Source organism: Syngnathus floridae, chromosome 2 (genome assembly GCF_059516105.1).
Source record: "Syngnathus floridae isolate MCC-2025c chromosome 2, RoL_Sflo_1.0, whole genome shotgun sequence".
NCBI classification, from domain to species: Eukaryota; Metazoa; Chordata; class Actinopteri; order Syngnathiformes; family Syngnathidae; genus Syngnathus; species Syngnathus floridae.
In genome coordinates this window covers 7,258,443-7,272,192 of record NC_142414.1, presented here as the reverse complement: position 1 = coordinate 7,272,192, position 13,750 = coordinate 7,258,443, and the positions used below count along the sequence as shown (strand labels likewise).

Genomic DNA, 13,750 nt, shown 5'->3' with positions numbered 1-13,750 from the left:
CTTGTCATTTTTTCGGAGCTTTCAAATAAAAGTTACAAATGGGGAGGACTTTGAAGGAATTCTTGATAGGTGCACAAAAGCTTTGTGAGAACGTTCGATACGCTCACTCACTCCAGCAGATGATGTTTTTACCATACCGCTGCTGCCCAGCAGATGGCAGTATACTATTTTGTGACCCAAATACTTGATGGGGGGAAAACATAAATGACCTGGTCGGGTTGCAAGACAAGTCTCAAGTTGAATCCTTGATTTTAATTTACTTCGTGTTTTACTTAAGTAGGAAAAAGGCTTATTGCTGATGTCTCTTTGAAAGCTAAAATGGTGTGACACATATTCCCAATTCCTGAGCCCGACTGTATATTCGCATTCTGGTAGAGTCCAATGAGAAACTAAATAAAAAAAAATATGAGAGAAAATTTTGCCTCTGCACCCACGAAAGCATACAGCCGGACGTTCCGCCGTGAAGGAGGAAATTACGTTAAAAAGTCATGTAACCCTGCATCACTAACCTCATCTTAAATAATGTTGGTAATTTATAATTATAGTTATTGGTGTTCTCATCCAGTTTATAGCCTGCTTATTTATCTCTGCTCAACGAGCAGTCAATCCAGTCACACAGTACTTTTACTCCTCCTCAATTAGTAAGTCCAGTTTGGCTAATTTAGTCTGCTCAAGACGCTATAAGGACGCTTGGAGTAATTTTATGTCGATGGACAGTCGATGTTTAGTCCCCATAAATTGTGTTTAAGTGGATTAATAGTGTGCAGTCTCCATGTGAGCGAGTGCTAGCACTCTGTGCAATGGGATAATTAAATAGTTTGAACTGCCATGACTAGCTGATGCCTTTGCTGGCTGCCTTGATTGTATTTGTGTGTTTGCTGGAGATTTTTACTATGTTGTCGTTTTAATGCCTCTTTCTGTTCAGGAGAATTGCTTTGACTTTTAAATGATAAGAACGTGTGCTGTTAGGTGGATTGTGCGAGTAATTTGTGGACTGATTGTCCATACAACGGCTTGCTCTTGTTCTGGCAGCTTGCTGTTATGCTTCCTCTGACTGTCGTAAACGCGCACACACACACATAACACACACACACACACGTGCACGTTTAAGCATTAGATTAGACAAAAAACAGTTATGGCACCTAAATCCAAGTATGCTGTTTATCAGTGGCAGCACTAGCGCGCAGCGATTTAATTCCTCTTGTCTGTTGATTTTATTTTCTTATTTTTATGGTATTTATTTCCAACCTGGCCTGGAATTCCTCTCGATATAAGAAAACGGTGTAGCCCCCGAGTGCCACTGCAGTTTCATTACCTGGGGTGGTCATTGTGAATATAGCTTACCACATGTCTCATTCAAAGGGAATGGCAGGTATGTGTCACCGGCCATAAATTGCACATTGCCTGCAGCCGTAATCAGTTGCCAAGGAAACCTCAAATGGGATTATGACCTTCTGTTGTGCCTAACCGTTACATTTGTCAACATCCGAGAGAAAAACATTAACGTTTATGTCCGTCAGCAGTTTGTTCCCTCGTTGTTTTGACTCCAGCGTTCTTTTTCCGGTCGCCGACGCTTGCTTCGATATAGGACGGGTGACGCGAGAGCGTTTTTGACGAAAGGCCGACGGCAAACAAAGGCGTCGGGCGGGCGTCGGAGCGGAGTGCCTCCGAGTCTGGGGCGGCGTAGGGAGGGAGGGAGCAAATGGAGAAAAGGGGGACGGAGGTATTTAGTATGCACGGCCAAGCGGCCCCATCTGCTTAGCGCAGCAGTCCCTGTCGTATAACTGTCTGCAGGCCGTGGGCCACATAAAGAATGTCTCAGATTTGATGTAATTCCGCAAAATTAATGACAGCTTTACTCGCTATGGGCCGTGAGGGAATGATTAGTGTTTGATCGTCCATCTGATCAGTTCCCCTGGCTGGGTGTGCGGGGAGGCGCCGCTTATATGCCACCATTCTGCCGCTGGCCACCACGCACACACACACACGGTCCCAGTTGGTTGCAGGTCCTGTTCCCCAACTTCCCCGAAAGCGAGCAAATCCCGTCACAACACGGATGAGCGGCCCGAGCGAGAGAACTCGGAGGTCACGCTCTGACCTTTTACAAGAGATGCTTGACTGCGCCTCCGATTGGAATCGGGTATTATTTTTTCGAAGAGACGGGGAATGGATCGGGGATTTGAGAGAGCAAATTGATCGGGCGATGGAGTTGGGCGAGTGGAATTCCTGTCCTCTTTTAGTGCGCCCCCCCCCCCCCCCCGTCCCTTTCCTCCTCCTGGGTTGGCGCGTTTACAAGCGATCGGGGCATTCTGTTTTACAAGTGAGCCCGGTGCGTCTCGGTGTGCTAGCGACATTAAAATTGAACCCGCCTTATCTGCGCCAAGCACGAGGCTTTACATCAGAGCCTGTCATGCCGCTGCCATGAGGCTCCTGTGACTTTTTATGTAATGTTGTGCAGTCAAAAACCCAGCGGACGACTAAAGGCAACTGATAGATAAACAAGTGATTGAAGACATGGATGTCGGTTCGGAGAACCGACGTGTGGGAGGGGGCGGGGCCGAGCGGCATCGTCCGCCGATTGTTAACGAGGCCAAAGCTGACACGCGACAGGCGGCCAAATCAAATCTCATCAATGCTTGTAAACAGAGCGATGGGGTCGTGACGATTTTGTGCTGAGTTGCATATGGCCGAGCAAATCTCCCATCTGACCATTAGCGGCGAGCGAGCGAATCGGCTTCGGGCGCTTGCGTTGGCGCCAACACAGATTGTGGGACAGACTGCACGGCTGCAATGTTTTTGTCTAATCGTCCAGGCCGTTAGAACAAATGACACCGTTCGAATCAACAAACAAGCTCACGCATCTGTTTGGTGCGAGGCCCGTTCCAGTTCATTTGCGTCGTCATCCGGGCTCGGGTTGTCCTCTCGCACGTCCCCTCGCCGTTCCCTCCTGGAGCGGAATGCTCTCATCGCTTTTCTTCCTGCCCTCCCTTCCCCCACCGCTCACTCCAGGTTTTTATATTTTTGGCTGAGCTGAGGACCTTTCTTAGTGCGGTGACCTTTCTGGTTTTAAATGAAGCCCCACTGCGGCATGTCTCTCTTCATAGGCCGCCAGTTACGAGCCTATAGAGAACCGCAAAAAAATAATGATTCTGATGAAATGGCCCTCTTTAAAAAGCTCGTCCAAATTCCTCCTTTACAATTTGGTCGAGCCGTGCTCGCCGTGAATATTCACACTCATCAGAAAGATCGTTGAGAGCGACGCGCGAAGCTGTCTCCTGGCGCGCCGTCGCTTCAAACGTCACGTGACGCATTATGAGGGCCAGACCGGTTTTCCTCCTTGAGGGGTCCGCAACCTGCGGCTCCAGGGCCACGTGTGGCTCTTTCATCCTTTTGCTATGGCTCTCTGTGTCTTTTGGAAAAGAAGGAATCACTCGTGCCCGTTGAGATGACGATAGTCTGTTGGTTTTCAAGTGCAAAGATGACGATTATGGTGCTAAAACATATTTAGGTTTTTAGACTCAGGAGCGCAAATCACATGAGCCGGGTTGAGTCAATATTTGAATTGACAGAGGCAAAGATATATCTATATATTTATATATTTATACATTTATATATTTATATATTTGTATTTATATTTATATGTTTTTATATTTATATATTAATATATTTATATATTTATATTTATATATTTGTATTTATTTATATATTTATATATTTATATATTTATGTATTTGTATTTATTTATATTTATATGTATTATATATTTATTTATATATTTATATATTTATATATTTATATATTTATATATTTATATATTTATATATTTATATATTTATATATTTATGTATTTATGTATTTGTATTTATTTATATTTATATGTATTATATATTTATTTATAAAGATATATTTATTGACATACTATATTATTTTGCAAAGATTTGTTTTTTGATAATGAGTGAAAGAATCCTCAGGCATGACTTGGTGTTTACTTGAATTTCTTTTTTAAACAGTTGCCGGCCGGTGAGCTCAGTCTTTACAAAAGCACTTTGTTTATTTCTCCAGTTGGAGATGACTATCTCCTTTTCACCTTGTCCATATTTGTCTTTGTGTTGCTCTTGCACAATGTGAAGCTGAAGAATCATGCAGCCAAGCTCCACCTAACGTGGCGCTGGCTGCCCGAAATACCCCAAATGGAATGCGTTGCCGCTCTGTCTGCACGCTTGTTGTTCAGCAGAACCTCCATAAAAGTGCATATCCAGCAGGCAACGGCAATTACACACAATGATCCCACTAATTAAGCGTTCCTCGGCTGCTTTTGTGACTCATGGGGGAAACATGCCCATCATGCCCCTGCGGACGGAAATGCTTTTGCGTACAAAGGCGTTCTTCGCCGATTGCTTCTCCGTCGCTGTTGTTCTTGGAAATGTGTTCAAAAGTGTCAAAGCAGGTTCTCTTGGACCAGCAATGGGGATGGACTGCAGAAGGTTGTCGGCTTGCTCTCTCGGCCACTTGACAGTGAAATGCTCAACTGTTGTTCTTCAAGCGATCAACAAGATTGTGGAGCCCAGAGTTGAAAAGATTTTACCATTCTTGAAAAAAAATTGTAGTAAAAAAAATAAAAATGGAAAGACTTTGGTCCCGTGAGGCCCCGCTCAAACAAATTTGTCACGCTTTGGTTGGTAGCCAATCAAGTTGCTTGTGTTTGTTGGATTCTGTCCACAATTTAGGGAGCGCGTTATCTGCGTCTCACGGCAAAAGCCTTTGCCAATCACCTGTTATTCAATTTACTCACTGCGTGCTCGTTTGATTTCTTCAGATTTAGGAAAATGCAAAGACACTGAAGCAGAAATTAGACTTAGACAGCTTGGTTGAGTTCAATCACAATTCTTGTTCAAAAAGCTCTGTTTTCAGGAAAGTGCAATACAGCGCTGGGCCCTTCAAGAGCGGAAAGTCTCCATTCATAAAAGGCAAAGTCCAAGGTTGTTAGATCAGTTTTATATTCAGTAGCACATTGTGGGCTGGGATTGATGGGCGATGAGTCTTCGGGGTGGGGCAAGTTCGAAGGAGAGTCTGCTTCCATGGGAGTGGTGCTGGTTATGGGCGATTCGGTGTGTTGGTGGGGGGCTGTTGGTGTGTGTGTGTGGAGGGGGCTGTTGTCTTCCATCCCGTCTCTCGGCCTTGGCGACCATCTTTGGCCGAGTTCTCGGGTGGCTCCTTCTGGCACCCACTGGTTTTATCTCCACGTGACCTTCCTGTGAACATTCTTCTCCAATCTTGGACATACACTGTCGTACCGCATTCAACCGTATCTTTGCTTTGCTAGGCAAACTATTTCCCTCTGTGCAGAGCGTTCAGTAGTAATCAAAAACTGGCGTCTAGCATTAGTCAAAACATAAGATACAATCAAGTACTGAACGGTCAAGACGACTCTGGCCGTGTCCATGATTCAGAGAAAAAACATCAGGCATGCATTCCACAGTTCCTTAAGGGTCATTAAGGTATTTAGGCAATATATCAAAAGTCATTTGTTATTTCAAAGTCCTCAGAAATATATATATCAGATCATAAAGTTATAAAAACCTTTCTCATCACCACTTATCAAAAATGTCTAGTTATGTCTTCTTTATTGATTTGGTGTGTAGGTATAATTATATGCTTCAAATGTTTCTTTTATTTATTTAATATGTGAATATACTTGTCTGCTTATGTACTTTATTCAATGAGGTTTGAGCATATCTGTTTTTGTAGCGAGGCAGGACTTTTTGTATTTCGACCTCATTCCTTCATGTTCATACCCACAACGACGCAAACTGCCCTTTTTGGCTTGCGCTTCTGTGAAAAGTCAGCGATCCCTTTGTATTCAAGTCCAAAACTAATTTCAACGTGTTTTTCATTCTCGATGTTCATTTGGAAATTCAATTTTTGCAAAACATCTTGACAGTCCCAAAGAGCAAATTTCTTCTTGAAGAAACGTAACATTCTGTTCCGAAATGAAAAGCGCGTATTAATTTGACGCAAACCTCCGCTCCTGTCACGACACAAAAATGGCCGTGCAATTGCTTTTCCAGCGTGCAGACGACAAATGTGCTGGTTTGATTAAATCGAGGCTCGCTCTTTACTAGCGAGGTCAAGTTCACCCGAGGCTTCTTGAATATGAATTAGCCAGCCAGCAGTTGATGTCGCCTCGACTAACGTGTCGCGGTTGTGCTAAGGTGCACGCTCGGCGTATCCTTGGTAACTGGCATGAATTATGGACGCTCCCCGTTAAAACATGTTTGGTATTACCCCATTCCAGGGTGTGTCCTCCTTGGCTGTATTTGATTCACTGATCTCACCAGACTGGTCCCACCCCCCCGCCCCCTGCCACACTCTAGTCCCCAGGGATGTCCGTCTGGGATCTGCCAGGCTCATCAGCGGAGACAAGGAGGCGGCTAACTGGGAGCCTGTATTTGGCTGTAAATCTGTCCAGGTTGGGAGGTGTTCCTGGGGTGGCCCCGCCCCCACCCGAAAACCTGACGTCACTCGGCCAACGTCACCGGATTGCCCTGACTTCAAAGTTGCAATCTTACTTTTGGCTGGTGTGCATTTGCGCATTTTTGCTCTTTTAGTTCCCTGCTTTAGGTTTAAAAAAAAAAAAAAAAAGTCCTGAAATGATGCCACGATACATGTAAAAAATGGCGCTGCAACAGATGACGCTTGATGCTTTGTGATGTGGTGATTAAGCGCTGATGAGAGTCAGTTACTGCCGTTGAACATATGGCGGCGTGCGCGTGCACGCGCATCATTTGGGCTTCCAAAAAGTCATCGGCGGGCGGCAGCCTCTTCTCGGCTGCAATGCGGCGGTGGCGGCGGGGCTCTTCTCTCCCCAGCGCCGGCCCGATACTATTCCGTACACATAGAGGCGGCGCCCTCCCTCTCCTTATCTGAGAAATAAGCATTTTTACAGAGTTTGAGCCGTAAAAGGAGAGGAGCAGATAGCCCATAAATCTAACCATAAAATCGTTAAGTTGTCAGAGGTGCCATCAGCCATCAATCGTATGCGGCAAGCTGATGAAGGGGAAATAGGTGATAAAAAACAGCATTTTAGGGAAATTATGTCCAGTCTTCCATTTGCGAAGTGCTGCAGTCGCATCGCGGCAGAATCTTAATCACTTTGCCAGTGTGGCCAGGGACTGCATGTTCTTGGTGTGACGGCGAGGATGAGCACAGCGTGGCAGGAGGGGAGGGGGGCAGGGGACGAGGGGGTTTGGGCTGGGGGCAGTGTTGGAGAAAATTATACAACTAGCATAAATCACTTGTGCACAAGCGTTTTCCTCCATTTCTTCTCTGTAGGATGTTCTCCTCTGCTGTGCTCTCCTCTCTGCTCTGCTCTTTTCTCCCCTCATCTCCTTGGTGGACTTCCACCTCCTCATTTGCATTCCCACCGCTTCTCACTTTTGCAGCCATCCTTCTCTGGCCCCTCCCCCGCGTTTCCATTCTTTGCTAGCCATGAAGCTCTCGTGGTCACACTCCTCCTCCTCCTCCTCCTCCTCCTCCTCCTCCTCCTCCTCCTCCTCCTCCTCCTCCTCCTCCTCCTCCTCCTCCTCCTCCCCCTCCTATTCTCCATCCATCTCAACTTCATTTCCAGCCTGGTTTGTTTACATGCTTTCTATATTGATCGGCCTTTTTGTAGCCTTGCGGGGATTTACAATCCCCCCTCCGTCCATCCGTCCGTCCCTGGGACTGTATTAGCAAACCTCACGATTGACTTGTCTCTCGGAGATGCGCCGCAACGAGCTCGGGCACGCGCTTTCCAAATCAAATAAAATGCCATCAGAGCACGCAGCTTATTGCACGATTTTTATCAGTGTGACAGGCTTATTTCTCTAATCGGGAATCTTGGTCCTCAATTGAAAAAGCATCTCAAAGGACATTTATTTGGAATCTCAGTGCTCAAGTGCACTTTTAAATGAACCCACCGAAATCCTAACTAACACTTGACAAGATTCAGAGGGAAAACAAATCTTTTTTTTTTCTCGTAATCCAACATTAATTTGCATGGTGTCGCCTAGGCGCCATTAAGGTTTGGTGACGTCAGGTGACAAATGACGCACGTTTTGCCTCCATGCGGCCTTTTCCAAAGTGTCCTTTACTTCCATTTATCAGGTGTTAAGAAGCACAAAAGTCTCTCTGCTGTGAAAAGACACACTGCTGTATTTCTCACCTCAAATGGAAGAGAAGCTATTGATTGACTATTTAGGCTTGTCGTGCGTTTATGAAGCCAGGAAGGCCTTTCTTTCTTTCTATTTTTTTCTTCTTTCTGTACCGGCACCGGGCACCTACGGGAAGAATGTGTGACTTGGCGCTGGACCTTGCTTAACTCGAGGTTGCTTTGGTTCGAGATGCTCTCTGGGAACTTAGTGCTGCCGCTCCGGAGTCTTGTTAGGGGCTCTGCTGCCACCTTTAGTTTGGCTGCGGCACTGCATGTTGTGCTCATTTGCGCGGTGTCACTTTTGGGGCTACTCGGCAGTGAAGTCACATAGCATGTGTTTGTGACAGAGGGGAGTTTAATAGCACGTCTAACCTTACCGTCTTACAGCGAGCGGAGCCGTCAACATGCAAGCTTTATGTGAAACACCCTGACACGCAGATATACTGCCCAGCTGGCTGCCCCGACTTTTTTTTTTTTTATCCCGTCCAAGTCATCATTTCATAGCTGACACCATCTTTTCTGCTCTTGCTTTTTTATTTGTTTATTTGGATTGATACTTTTTTCTCATCGGATCAAACTGGACACATATTGAAAAAGCTGAGGTAAAGATTTGAACTGGGGCTTTTCAAATATTTCACCCCAGCCCACCCCCTCCCCGTCAGGTTGAGGAATGTAGCCAAAATATCAGACGCGTGTCTTCCACATGCAAATTACTGCTGCATTTACGAATTTATCACTTCATGAACAACTTTACATCAAATATTTCCAGTACTGTGTGCCGTAAATACAATGTGTGAATGAAACTCTCTTTTGCATGCACATTTTAAAGGTGGTCATCCGGGGTCTGGAATATTCTTGGCCGAAAAGTTGCCCAGTAAGATTCTGATGATATTTTATTTTTTTACAGTGGGAAAGCCACTTTTTTTCCACCTCTCAGCTTTTGTTGCGCGTGTACATCTCCCATAAGGCTCACATATCTGTCCAAAAGTTTCTTGTATTTACACAACTAAGGTTACTTTTCTTCTTTCTTTCTTCTTATTTTTCTTCGACGTGCCCCTTTTTTTTCCTGTTGTGTTTTCTTGCTAGGGAGTGGTCATTGGCGTTGACGTGTTAGTGCAATGACAAGTGCATCTGCCAGGGGGCAGTCGAGCACACGCCTGAAGACAGCAGGCGCGTCGTGCACGGACAGCTGCACGTCACGTCACTTTCCGCAGCCTCGGAGGCTTTTCCTTTCAGATCAAATCTCAGCTAATTGAAATTGTTGTCATTCTTTTTGTTAAGATGAACAATTTTTTCCTTTCTTTTTTTTTTGGACTTGTCCGGATAATTTCGAGACTTTGGTTGCTCCGTGAAAATGCTACAATTATAGGCTTTGGTGGTTTATATCCCTATTAATGTTCACTACACAAGCATTAAATCATGTCTGATATTCCATTCTGAGGTCGGAGGAGGCAAAGTGAAGGATGGAGTGGAGATGAACGAGTGCCAATGTGCAGGCAGTAAAACAACGTTCAGCATGCAAAAAGTTTAAACGGCGTACATAAAAAGAACATTGACAGAATACACACTCCAAAGTTAGCGCAACACTTCCACTTCATCCCTCCCTCCATTCTTTGAGCCGCTTATCCTCATTGAATTCAAAATGTAAACTTGTCATATTCTGCCTATAAAATTGTTAAAAAAAAAAGGAATTCATGAATTTCATACTACTCTTTTCACTGCCGCCCTTTACGAGCAAAATTGGATACACGGTTGTTATTGTCTGCTTGAATAATGGTGCGGCACTAAATGTCTTATGGAATATTCACACAATCCTTTTTTTACTTATAAATAATCAACTAAATCTTATCCAACTGCTTTTTGATGGATAATGTGCCCCCCATCTTTCTATCTGTATCTAGCTAGCTTGCTAGCTTGCTATCTAGCTCAGTGTTTATGTAAAAAATAATATCCATCTGAACCCCTTTATCCTCAGATACAATTTTATTTGATTAAATGGATACCATGTGTGTGTGTATAAAACATATATGTAAACCAAGTATGTATATTTCCATATATGGTCGAGTATATCATTTCATTCTCTCCTCACTTGGGTGTGCTGGAGCCTATGAAAGCTGTAATATTGTTTGTTTAATCCTTCTCTCCAAGCACGTTGGGTGTTGGTGTAATTCAAGTTTATGAGCTTTTTTTTTTTTCTTCAACGCTCCTACAATTCTGCTTGTACAGTATATCCCGCTTTAGAGCGGTCGACATGTTGCTTTTAAGATTGTTTTTCAAGCCCAGTTGTGTTTCCTCGGCCCCTCCATAGTAGATGAGTCATGATTTTTTTTTTTGGAGCAACTCAGTTAAAAGGAACACCTGTAACTCGACACATAGAGGTCGGATGCCGTTATGACTCACGGGGCGGCGGATTCGGACACCCTCTGAATGGAGGCCATTTTGCTTTTGCCTCACGTTTGCACAGTCGTGGGATTGTGTAGGTGGCGGTGGCGGGGGATGGGCGCACCGCTGCGGTTACCGCCAACGCTCCTGTTCATGTTTTAGTCGTTCTGCAGCCTCTTGGCCGGAAGAGCCGTTCACTCAAAAGCGTTTGAGCACCCTCAGGTCTTTGCAGTGATTTACTGCCTATTTGGACATCTGCAAAGAGCTTTTGCACCTTGAAATTATCGCCCCATCTTTCGCTCTCGATCCCTTTCTGCAGTAGTAAACCTCTGGGAATGCGCAGACACGCGATCGTGGCCTCACCTTGAAGTTATCCAAGCTGGAGCAGGCGGTGTCACCTTCTCTCGCAATCAGCCGCCGCTCCACCTTACCTCATCTCGCCATCGGGTCTTGGGCTCGCCCCCCCGACCCCCCTCCGAACCGCGCCCCCTCTCGTCTTGTCCGTCAGATTTAATATGCGCCGCCTCTGCTCCCGTGTCTTTTAACCCATCTCTTGCTCACCAGCTGGACACATCAGTCGTCTTGACAGGTGCTGGTGGCTCGCTCCATACTGGGCAGTGGCCCAAAAAGGAAAGAGTCCCGGATGGCACCGCTTGACCCGAGGCCACAAGAAATCGGGGCTATCGTGCACGTGCGTCTAACAAAATGATTGACAGGAATGGTTGATGAGCAAGTTGCGTTCCCTTGACGAGTTGCCTTTAGGTTGCACGCGTCGGCCATCACCGTTCGGTGCAGCCTGCGGCCCTCTCAGCTCCGAAAAGCCCCACCGGCATCAATCCGTGGACAGGAGGTCCGAGCATATCTGGTATGCAGCGTCCAGGAGGCACGCAGACAGATAATTGCGGGCCAGAATCCGTCCACCGTGGCAGACTTTCAAGTGCTCGTTTGCCTTTGAGAGTTTTACACCCCAAGTGGCTGAATAGCCCCGGGGAAGCGAGGTCTTCATTGATTTATTGCTCGCCCTTAAGTCTTTGTTTCTTCACACCGCGAAGAAGTGAGTGTCGCTCACAACTGATATTTGGCCTGCGCTTCAACACAGGAGTCGGACGACGGGGATTGCTTCATGCGAACGTTTTCGGCCATCCCAAATATGGTCGTCTCCTGCTCACATTTACTGGATTTCATCACAGACGGATACGTCTGCTCAATCCTCCCGTGGCTCTGTTTTATTGCAAAATGTTGAGCAATTCAAAGTGTTGAAATCGACTCCTGTCTTGGATGATGCCATCTTAATAACCCCTTTTCTTAGTTTTTCTGAGAAGCCGTGGCTCGGGAGATGCGAGGAGTTTTTGCCGCCAACACAGCGCTAATAGCCTAGCTTAGAGCGGACCACACCGCAAGAAAAGGCACAGAGGCGGCGCTGTCTATTTTTTCTCGCTACGATGCAAATGACCCGACATGCGCAGTATTTGTCATCAACGAGCCCAAACATTTTGTCAAATGGCCGACATCAGAGAATAGATCCAAACCATTGCGGCTAATCTATTGCAAGAAATAATCAAGGCGCAACACATCCATCCATCATACACCGTTGCAATGTTTTGAATCGAGCTAAAATTACCGCTGGAAATGTGTCCGTTGTTGTTTGAAAGTATGTGAAGCTCCAGCCAACGGCCTTTATTTTCCAGCACAATAAATGCCCAGATGTCAGGAGTACCTCGCAGATTGGCTAAGAATCACAAATAAGGAAAAACAAAATGGTAGTTAGCATCCGTGGCTAACGGGCGCCCCGCCCCCAATATTTGACTGTTTCGCAATATCATTGCGTAATAATGAATGTTTGAATTAACGATGATTGCGCAAATGTCAGCTAGCGCCGGTCTGCTAGACGCCGTCTAGTTGCAGCCCTTTCCTCCATTTGCTCACAAGTGGATGGCAAGCCATGCAGCCTTTTTGAGGCTCCGCCTACCTGAGCAAGTATGTCCTCAAAGGCCAGCAGCAAGCACTTTTGTGGTCTAATTAAAAGGCGTTTTTTTTTTTCTTCTTCCCCCCCCTTCCCTCCCTTTCGCTAGGTCTTTATGACAATGCTGTGCAGCGGCTACACATGCGCATTTCTTCACAGGGGCGCATTACTGCCCCAGACATGGGCGTGTGCTCAAGCAGACGTGGAAAAGCCACCCAAATGAAAGCAATGAAAACTTGACGAGTGTTTTTACTTAACCATCTAAAAGTGGCATCACAAATGATGCAGCCTCATTTTTACTCGTCCTTTTTCATTTCAAAGCCGAGCGTAAACAATCTTCCCAGCAAAAGGAAGAATCGGACTCAATTGCGTCCCTAAATTTAAATGGATTGTCACTTTGGTTTTAACTTCCCCGAGACTAGAATTAATAGTAGCGCAAATGCCCGTCAATTGTAACAATTCAGCAAAAAAAATCTCTGCCGCGTGTGCATTTGCCTCTCCGACCTCTGACCTCAAGGCTGGTCAGCCGGCCATGGCAAAAGTGGCCAGCCGTTGCCATTCAACCCGATTTGGAGTATGAATGCGTATTTGCTCCTTTTAATTACGCCGGGTTGTCAGAGTGCAAGGTAAAAAGTGTTTCTTTTTCACGAGCTCGCCAGGCAGACAACTCTGTTTTGAGGCCGGGAACAAAGGTGACAAACAACAAACAAATGGGAATGAAAACCTAACCTCGAATTTTATCACCTCCTCGGCGGGGGCGATAAAGTCCCAATGATGTCATCTCTGCCGGTCACCGCGGTAAACGGCGTGCGTGTGTGCGTGCGTGCGGTAATACGCCTCCGGTTACTCCGGTTGGTCGCTCAATCTTTACAAACTGCTGGATTCATCGCACAACTTCTCACATTTCCTTAAAAACTTTTTGGTTTTTTGCCTAGCAACAACATGAGATTTCTTAAAGGCACAGAAAAAATACTACAAATTGAAAATATGTTCTGAGAAATTTCATTTGGCCTATTTTATTCTTTATCCTCACTATAAACTGGAAAAGTCACTAGTGATCACTTTGCCTTTCCGACCGAAGCCTTTGTCTACTGCCACGTTTACAGGTCTGTGTGTGTGTGTGTCTTGCTTCAGTCAGACTGCTGAGAAGCAAATCTTGAATTGTCATTCGTAACGGATTTAATTTTGAATTTGTTTTTATGTAAAGGCGCAAA

At 45.5% G+C, this 13,750-nt stretch overlaps 1 protein-coding gene across 2 annotated transcripts in view; it reads left to right on the top strand.

Annotated features, from left to right (window-relative positions):
- The window catches only part of hoxc13a (homeobox C13a), a 40,921-nt gene that overhangs the window by 6,157 nt on the left and 21,014 nt on the right, over positions 1 to 13,750 (top strand). Inside the window, exon 3 of one of the 2 annotated variants that reach the window (XR_015857064.1) lies at positions 6,296 to 7,051. The exons of the other annotated variant lie outside the window; for it this stretch is intronic. The gene's annotated coding sequence lies outside the window, so the exon portion shown is untranslated. Of the gene's footprint in view, positions 1 to 6,295; positions 7,052 to 13,750 lie in introns of those variants that run through there. 2 annotated transcript variants of the gene reach the window in all.